General features: G+C 36.8%; 1 protein-coding gene across 2 annotated transcripts in view; it reads left to right on the top strand.

Annotated features, from left to right (window-relative positions):
• Positions 1–3650: 3650 nt before the first annotated feature.
• The window catches only part of LOC138311023 (caspase-8-like), a 28889-nt gene continuing 21733 nt past the window's right edge, over positions 3651–10806 (top strand). The window contains exon 1 of one of the 2 annotated variants that reach the window (XM_069252451.1): positions 3651–3780. The gene's annotated coding sequence lies outside the window, so the exon portion shown is untranslated. The remainder of the gene's footprint in view (positions 3781–10806) is intronic. The other variant, XM_069252450.1, reaches the window with a different exon arrangement.

The raw sequence follows: 10806 nt of genomic DNA, 5'->3' as shown, positions 1-10806 counted from the left end.
AATATTATTACAACACATAAAGCATATTTCACAAAATTATTTATCAGGTTGAAAGTAGTACATGTAGATGTAGATAATTAACATGTTAAAAAAACATTTGCGTAATGTTCATGAGACCTATATCATTAGAAACAACATAATATATTATTTGTGAACGGCTGGGAACGTTGCATAATGACCATGTTGTTGCATGCAAACTCTACCACATGTGGCTAAACCACATGGTCAGTGTATACACTATAGATGGTGAGGAAGATTAACATCCATAGACATAATAACACTGTTTCTTAAGTGGTGTCAGTTATTTGTCTGATATGATATTGTGTTTGAAAGTTCTAATACAGAATAACGTATAGCAAATTTAAAATTATACATCAGTACAGAAATTCCTTTTGTTTTAGAATTATATTTAATGTTGCTCTAATCAGGCTGCATACGACCAAGCCTACTTTATATATGTAATTTTATACAATCTATTTGGAATTACAATTTTGAGTACATAATCCAATGCTAAAATAGTTGAGATGTATAGAATAGATAACACCCCCTTTACGCCATTCCTCTGTAACATGAAACTAAAATCCCACGCCCCTTATTCCTCTTCCGTTCACAAATCACTAGTCTCCCTCCAGAAACTTAGTAAGAAGGTTATGATAACAAAACTATAGCATCATCTGATCGTGGTGGAAATCCCCTACATATGTGCTACTTGGATACAGAAAGTACACAAAATTTGTAAGTCTTTAAAAATTGGACAGAATAATTGAAGCGACAAGGGTGTCATTTGACTAAGCTAATCAATAAATTAGTTATATTATATAAGACTGATATTAAATGGTATATCTTACAGTATAATACATTTCAATAAATGTATTTACTTTTTTATTATAGAGGATGTAAGAAAAACAGAATGGATCCAATGCCACAGATGCTGAAATTCACAACATCATAAAAGCCTGGCTTCGAAATTCGCACTTTTGGAAAAAAAGACAGGAAGGAAGCAAAGAAAGACAAAAACAAGAAGCTGGCCACTATATACAATAGTAGAGACTGTCCAAGAAAGTGGAGATCCAGATTAGATTAAACGTGTAAACTTATTCTTTTTGTGTCATTGACTGGAATTCCTTTGGATAGATTGACATTTTCAATAACTGACATTTAAAACAAACATAAATGTGAGTGGAAGTTAAACAAACTTATTTTGGTGTTATTTCTTTTTATGTCCACCGGTGTTATGGTTTGTCCACAACAAGCAAAAATGTTTACAATATGATCGAATTAGGGAAAAACTAAAATGCTCGTCTTATTTTGCCAAAACATCGCTTTTATTTTTTTTCTAGTTTTGGGTTGAAAATCGGAAATGTTTGTTTCACCATTTGTAGGATGCTGAAGTCTACCTTACCGAGGGTTAGACTATCGTGAATTTCCTCCCAGGGTAGGGACTTTTCATATTTCGATGTTTTATTGCAATTTTACAACTATGGTATTTTGAAATAAGAAAACCGAGACTGCAAGTCAATTCTCCATACATGAAACTTGCGTGAATTTTTTATCACAAGTACCATTGATAGCATCTATTATAGCAAAACCAGCCTAGTTTCTGAATATAAATGTGAAAATTGTACCTAGAAAATTGTTTTGTTGACGCTGTGCATTGTCCAAGACTAGGCAGTATTACACCTGTAGGTATGAATAGTATAATCAAGAAAGGGTATATAATGGTTCAACCCAATCAAAGTAGAACCCATTTAACGAACAAATCATATCTTTTAAAACTCCAGAATCTGTGTATAACGCTTTAAAATCAAAACTTTGCTGTTTCGTTATGGAACTTAATTGCGGGAATTTAATTTCGAGGTACATCAATTGCTATTTATGCATTATTCGCAATTTAAACATAGTTGTGATGTCATATATTGTTGTTTCTGTACTTTAACTCCCGGATCATGGGACCATTACCTGTAACTGTCCTATCTGTTACCTTTTACTGTCTTATATGTGACTCTAATATAAGACAGTCACTTATAAGACAGCAAAAGGTAACTTATGGAAGAGCTACACAATACGGGTGAGTATGTTTCCGGGCATAATCCCATGATTATGTTGAACACACAACACACAACCTGTTGAAAATTCCATTATTTTTTAATCAAAATTACGGAAAATTCCCACGCGATGAAAATGAAGAAAATTAAATTCTCTATTGATGCGGAATTAAACATATTCACAGAACTTTTGTATAAATCCCAGATCGAGTTTTTTCTTCTTATTACGAATTCACCATTTTACGCTTATCTATAGCATTACCTCCAATTTCCGCTTTATGAAACCTTTTTGACATCACTTTTGAATTTAAATTTCCAAATCATCTACACTTATTTTGATATTGTTTCAACAATATTTCGAATTTCACCTAAAGCCTGTTGGCTTGTTGAACGAAATTGCACATGGTCTGAAGTACATGTGTGCATACTGATTTAGTATTTTCCCAATAAATCCAAGATGGTCCCTAGAGAGGTCGCAATTTTCATATCCCCCGAATTCAATGAAAGTTCTGGGGGGCGCCGACTGTTTTAAACTGGCCTGTAAATCATTGTTATATGCGATCATTTTAGCATGTCGCTTTCAAACAAACGCCTAAATTGCAAGTCTAGTTTCATATGGCATTTTTTTACAACATCAGACATTGGAAAGAAATGTCGATTTAGTAATAAAAGTCACTAAAACCACCTTAATATATCGATTACATTAAGAAAATAATATCCCTCCATCACTGTCGGTGGACATGGTGAAAGTGAATTTACAAATAGGTTGTCCAACCCAAAAGCATGTTTCATGCATTCCGTTCATGAATGCTATTCATCACATATAACACAGGCAAAGATAATTCTATGTTGCCATTGTCTATATTGGATTTGTCGTGGTTTACTGCACATTTGAAGAGTTCATAGACAAAGGCAAACAAACTGGCTTATATTAGAAATAAAAGTGTAATTTATTAACATAAAGAGTTCCTATGTTTTAAGTTGTGATGGGCCTCGATACAGTTCTCTTTCCCACATATTGTACAGTTTTCGGCTTATTTTTTTGACATACCTAAAGTTGGTACATTGGAATAATTTTATTATTATGCACTTTGCAATTATCTTTAGTACAATCGCTTGAGAGTGAAACCATTTTGGATATGGTGCTTAGTAATGTTGTGTACACTGGTGTAAATAGAGCCCTGGAAAAAATGAAATTCTGTAGTACTTCTGCGTAACGGTATCAATTCTAGATATTTCAAAAGTGATTCCAATACGCGGATTTCAGTAAAACTGCGAATATAGCGAAAACAAATATCACAGAAATTACCCACAATACAGTACGTGCTGGAGTGCTGCTGACCTTTTTATGCTTCCAGATCAGCCGATATCTGCAAATATCTTTTAATTCTAAACTATCCAGATGTCATAATCATACACCTCGTATAAACCATGTCGACACTACCTGTAAATCACGACCAAAACCAACCGATAGCGCTAAAAGCTAGGCGATTCGTTGGGTGGGACTTAATTTTTCATCCATCCAAAGCAATATCCTGACGTATTATCAACAAAAAAAATTTGGCTGCACAAATCCTTTAAGGTTACATGTACTTTCGTTTTCTTTAATATACACTTCCTTGAATTTACTCCGGTTTACAAGTGTAAGTCATTTTCTGAAACACATGAACATACATAAATACGGAATATGATACTCCTCTGTACATCACTTTCCACATGCTGCTCTACTCTGAAGGTAAGATTTATGTTTTGTTTTGTTCTCTTTTAAGTATATCATTTTTGTTTCCATTTTTAACATTTGAAGACAAATCGATACGAGGGTTATTTGTGGAACTGCGTTGCTTCTCTACATAACATGCCTCTCTTGCTATTGTATTTTGTTTCTGCTTTAAGTGAACATTTCTACATATGTAACTCCTAAATCGTCGAAAAAGATGTTACATAAGCATTGCTAGAATCTGAATCTGTGGAAGTAAATGATATTTGGAATCGAAACTATTCTTGTAAGCAAACAGTGAAATGAGACATGAAAAAAAGATTTATTTCCTTATTAGATAACAATCACGCATTTTATTAGCAGAAGCGGATTTTGCAATTGGTACTTTAAGGCACAGTAATTCATTATCCATGTCAATATTAATTTTCTTTGTTCTTTTCACATATTGCGTATTGATTTGGAAAAAATAATCAATCTAATCCAGCTAAGACTCCATTCTTCTTGAAGGACATATTCTCAAACACAAACCATAATCAGTGACAATTGTCACCATGTCAATAAAAAATGTTTTTTTACAAACAATTGCCCATTAGCATTTATTACTAACAGGAATTAATCATATTGCAGCAGAACCCTCCACCCACACTAAAGAAAACTGATCACCTTTGGAATCAGTACTGACATTAACAAGTCATATCTGAAAACGACCCCTCTACCCACACTAAAGAAAACTGATCACCTTTGGAATCAGTACCGATAATAACAAGTCATATATCTGAAAACGACCCCCTCCACCTACACTAAAGAAAACTGATCACTTTTGGAATCAGTACCGATAATAACAAGTCATATATCTGAAAACGACCCCTCCACCCACACTAAAGAAAACTGATCACCTTTGGAATCAGTACCGATAATAACAAGTCATATATCTGAAAACGACCCCTCCACCTACACTAAAGAAAACTGATCACCTTTGGAATCAGTACCGATAATAACAAGTCATATATCTGAAAACGACCCCTCCACCCACACTAAAGAAAACTGATCACCTTTGGAATCAGTACTGACATTAACAAGTCATATATCTGAAAACGACCCCTCCACCCACACTAAAGAAAACTGATCACCTTTGGAATCAGTACTGACATTAACAAGTCATAAAACTGATCACTTTTGGAATCAGTACGAAATACAAGTCATATATCTGAAAACGACCCCTCCACCTACACTAAAGAAAACTGATCACCTTTGGAATCAGTACCGATAATAACAAGTCATATATCTGAAAACGACCCCTCCACCCACACTAAAGAAAACTGATCACCTTTGGAATCAGTACTGACATTAACAAGTCATATATCTGAAAACGACCCCTCCACCCACACTAAAGAAAACTGATCACCTTTGGAATCAGTACTGACATTAACAAGTCATATATCTGAAAACGACCCCTCCACCCACACTAAAGAAAACTGATCACTTTTGGAATCAGTACTGACATTAACAAGTCATATATCTGAAAACGACACCTCCACCCACACTAAAGAAAACTGATCACCTTTGGAATCAGTACTGACATTAACAAGTCATATATCTGAAAACGACCCCTCCATCCACACTAAAGAAAACTGATCACCTTTGGAATCAGTACTGACATTAACAAGTCATATATCTGAAAACGACCCCTCCACCCACACTAAAGAAAACTGATCACCTTTGGAATCAGTACCGATAATAACAAGTCATATATCTGAAAACGACCCCTCCACCCACACTAAAGAAAACTGATCAGCTTTGGAATCAGTACCGATAATAACAAGTCATATATCTGAAAACGACCCCTCCACCCACACTAAAGAAAACTGATCAGCTTTGGAACCAGTACCGATAATAACAAGTCATATATCTGAAAACGACCCCTCCACCCACACTAAAGAAAACTGATCACCTTTGGAATCAGTACCGATAATAACAAGTCATATATCTGAAAACGACCCCTCCACCCACACTAAAGAAAACTGATCACTTTGGAATCAGTACCGATAATAACAAGTCATATATCTGAAAACGACCCCTCCACCCACACTAAAGAAAACTGATCACCTTTGGAATCAGTACTGATAATAACAAGTCATATATCTGAAAACGACCCCTCCACCCACACTAAAGAAAACTGATCACCTTTGGAATCAGTACCGATAATAACAAGTCATATATCTGAAAACGACCCCTCCACCCACACTAAAGAAAACTGATCACCTTTGGAATCAGTACCGATAATAACAGGTCATATATCTGAAAACGACCCCTCCACCCACACTAAAGAAAACTGATCACCTTTGGAATCAGTACCGATAATAACAAGTCATATATCTGAAAACGACCCCTCCACCCACACTAAAGAAAACTGATCACCTTTGGAATCAGTACCGATAATAACAGGTCATATATCTGAAAACGACCCCTCCACCCACACTAAAGAAAACTGATCACCTTTGGAATCAGTACCGATAATAACAGGTCATATATCTGAAAACGACCCCTCCACCCACACTAAAGAAAACTGATCACCTTTGGAATCAGTACCGATAATAACAGGTCATATATCTGAAAACGACCCCTCCACCCACACTAAAGAAAACTGATCAGCTTTGGAATCAGTACCGATAATAACAAGTCATATATCTGAAAACGACCCCTCCACCCACACTAAAGAAAACTGATCACCTTTGGAATCAGTACCGATAATAACAGTCATATATCTGAAAACGACCCCTCCACCCACACTAAAGAAAACTGATCACCTTTGGAATCAGTACCGATAATAACAAGTCATATATCTGAAAACGACCCCTCCACCCACACTAAAGAAAACTGATCACCTTTGGAATCAGTACCGATAATAACAGGTCATATATCTGAAAACGACCCCTCCACCCACACTAAAGAAAACTGATCACCTTTGGAATCAGTACCGATAATAACAAGTCATATATCTGAAAACGACCCCTCCACCCACACTAAAGAAAACTGATCACCTTTGGAATCAGTACCGATAATAACAAGTCATATATCTGAAAACGACCCCTCCACCCACACTAAAGAAAACTGATCACCTTTGGAATCAGTACCGATAATAACAAGTCATATATCTGAAAACGACCCCTCCACCCACACTAAAGAAAACTGATCACCTTTGGAATCAGTACCGATAATAACAAGTCATATATCTGAAAACGACCCCTCCACCCACACTAAAGAAAACTGATCACCTTTGGAATCAGTACCGATAATAACAAGTCATATATCTGAAAACGACCCCTCCACCCACACTAAAGAAAACTGATCACCTTTGGAATCAGTACCGATAATAACAAGTCATATATCTGAAAACGACCCCTCCACCCACACTAAAGAAAACTGATCACCTTTGGAATCAGTACCGATAATAACAAGTCATATATCTGAAAACGACCCCTCCACCCACACTAAAGAAAACTGATCACCTTTGGAATCAGTACCGATAATAACAAGTCATATATCTGAAAACGACCCTCCACCCACACTAAAGAAAACTGATCACCTTTGGAATCAGTACCGATAATAACAAGTCATATATCATATATCTGAAAACGACCCCTCCACCCACACTAAAGAAAACTGATCACCTTTGGAATCAGTACCGATAATAACAAGTCATATATCTGAAAACGACCCCTCCACCCACACTAAAGAAAACTGATCACCTTTGGAATCAGTACCGATAATAACAAGTCATATATCTGAAAACGACCCCTCCACCCACACTAAAGAAAACTGATCACCTTTGGAATCAGTACCGATAATAACAAGTCATATATCTGAAAACGACCCCTCCACCCACACTAAAGAAAACTGATCAGCTTTGGAATCAGTACCGATAATAACAAGTCATATATCTGAAAACGAGTCATATATCTGAAAACGACCCCTCCACCCACACTAAAGAAATCTGATCACCTTTGGAATCAGTACCGATAATAACAAGTCATATATCTGAAAACGACCCCTCCACCCACACTAAAGAAAACTGATCACCTTTGGAATCAGTACCGATAATAACAAGTCATATATCTGAAAACGACCCCTCCACCCACACTAAAGAAAACTGATCAGCTTTGGAATCAGTACCGATAATAACAGGTCATATATCTGAAAACGACCCCTCCACCCACACTAAAGAAAACTGATCACCTTTGGAATCAGTACCGATAATAACAAGTCATATATCTGAAAACGACCCCTCCACCCACACTAAAGAAAACTGATCACCTTTGGAATCAGTACCGATAATAACAAGTCATATATCTGAAAACGACCCCTCCACCCACACTAAAGAAAACTGATCACCTTTGGAATCAGTACCGATAATAACAAGTCATATATCTGAAAACGACCCCTCCACCCACACTAAAGAAAACTGATCACCTTTGGAACACGTACCGATAATAACAAGTCGTATATCTGAAAACGACCCTCCACCCACACTAAAGAAAACTGATCACCTTTGGAATTAGTACCGATAATAACAAGTCATATATCTGAAAACGACACCTCCACCCACACTAAAGAAAACTGATCACCTTTGGAATCAGTACCGATAATAACAAGTCATATATCTGAAAACGACCCCTCCACCCACACTAAAGAAAACTGATCACCTTTGGAATCAGTACCGATAATAACAAGATAATAACAAGTCATAACATATCTGAAAACGACCCTCCACCCACACTAAAGAAAACTGATCACCTTTGGAATCAGTACCGATAATAACAAGTCATATATCTGAAAACGACACCTCCACCCACACTAAAGAAAACTGGTCAGCTTTGGAATCAGTTCCGATAATAACAAGTCATATATCTGAAAACGACCCCTCCACCCACACACTAAAGAAAAACTGAAATCATCACTTTGGAATCAGTACCGATAATAACAAGTCATATATCTGAAAACGACCCCTCCACCCACACTAAAGAAAACTGATCATAACTTTGAAAACGACCTCCACCCACAAAGAAAATGTCACTTGGAACAGTACCGATAATAACAAGTCATATATCTGAAAACGACCCCTCCACCCACACTAAAGAAAACTGATCACCTTTGGAATCAGTACCGATAATAACAAGTCATATATCTGAAAACGACCCTCCACCCACACTAAAGAAAACTGATCACCTTTGGAATCAGTACCGATAATAACAAGTCATATATCTGAAAACGACCCTCCACCCACACTAAAGAAAACTGATCACTTTGGAATCAGTACCGATAATAAACAAGTCATATATCTGAAAACGACCCTCCATACACTAAAGAAACTGATCACTTTGGAAAGTACCGATAATAACAAGTCATATATCTGAAAACGACCCTCCACCCACACTAAAGAAAACTGATCACTTTGGAATCAGTAACAATAATAACAAGTCATATATCTGAAAACGACCCCTCCACCCACACTAAAGAAAACTGATCACTTTGGAATCAGTACCGATAATAACAAGTCATATATCTGAAAACGACCCCTCCACCCACACTAAAGAAAACTGATCAGCTTTGGAATCAGTACCGATAATAACAAGTCATATATCTGAAAACGACCCCTCCACCCACACTAAAGAAAACTGATCACCTTTGGAATCAGTACCGATAATAACAAGTCATATATCTGAAAACGACCCCTCCACCCACACTAAAGAAAACTGATCACCTTTGGAATCAGTACCATAATAACAAGATATATAACGAGTCATATATCTGAAAACGACACCTCCACCCACACTAAAGAAAACTGATCAGCTTTGGAATCAGTACCGATAATAACAAGTCATATATCTGAAAACGACCCCTCCACCCACACTAAAGAAAACTGATCACCTTTGGAATCAGTACCGATAATAACAAGTCATATATCTGAAAACGACCCCTCCACCCACACTAAAGAAAACTGATCACCTTTGGAATCAGTACCGATAATAACAAGTCATATATCTGAAAACGACCCCTCCACCCACACTAAAGAAAACTGATCACCTTTGGAATCAGTACCGATAATAACAAGTCATATATCTGAAAACGACCCCTCCACCCACACTAAAGAAAACTGATCACCTTTGGAATCAGTAGTCATATATCTGAAAACGACCCCTCCACCCACACTAAAGAAAACTGATCACCTTTGGAATCAGTACCGATAATAACAAGTCATATATCTGAAAACGACCCTCCACCCACACTAAAGAAAACTGATCACCTTTGGAATCAGTACCGATAATAACAAGTCATATATCTGAAAACGACCCCTCCACCCACACTAAAGAAAACTGATCACCTTTGGAATCAGTACCGATAATAACAAGTCATATATCTGAAAACGACCCCTCCACCCACACTAAAGAAAACTGATCACCTTTGGAATCAGTACCGATAATAACAAGTCATATATCTGAAAACGACCCCTCCACCCACACTAAAGAAAACTGATCAGCTTTGGAATCAGTACCGATAATAACAAGTCATATATCTGAAAACGACCCTCCACCCACACTAAAGAAAACTGATCACCTTTGGAATCAGAACGAATAATAACAAGTCATATATCTGAAAACGACCCCTCCACCCACACTAAAGAAAACTGATCACTTTGGAATCAGTACCGATAATAACAAGTCATATATCTGAAAACGACCCCTCCACCCACACTAAAGAAAACTGATCACCTTTGGAATCAGTACCGATAATAACAAGTCATATATCTGAAAACGACCCCTCCACCCACACTAAAGAAAACTGATCACCTTTGGAATCAGTACCGATAATAACAAGTCATATATCTGAAAACGACCCCTCCACCCACACTAAAGAAAACTGATCACTTTGGAATCAGTACCGATAATAACAAGTCATATATCTGAAAACGACCCCTCCACCCACACTAAAGAAAACTGATCACCTTTGGAATCAGTACGATAATAACAAGTCATATATCTGAAA

The sequence above is a fragment of the Argopecten irradians genome, chromosome 16, assembly GCF_041381155.1.
Source record: "Argopecten irradians isolate NY chromosome 16, Ai_NY, whole genome shotgun sequence".
Lineage (NCBI taxonomy): Eukaryota > Metazoa > Mollusca > Bivalvia > Pectinida > Pectinidae > Argopecten > Argopecten irradians.
The sequence above is the reverse complement of the archived record's forward strand: the minus strand, read 5'-3'. Positions and strand labels throughout refer to the sequence as shown.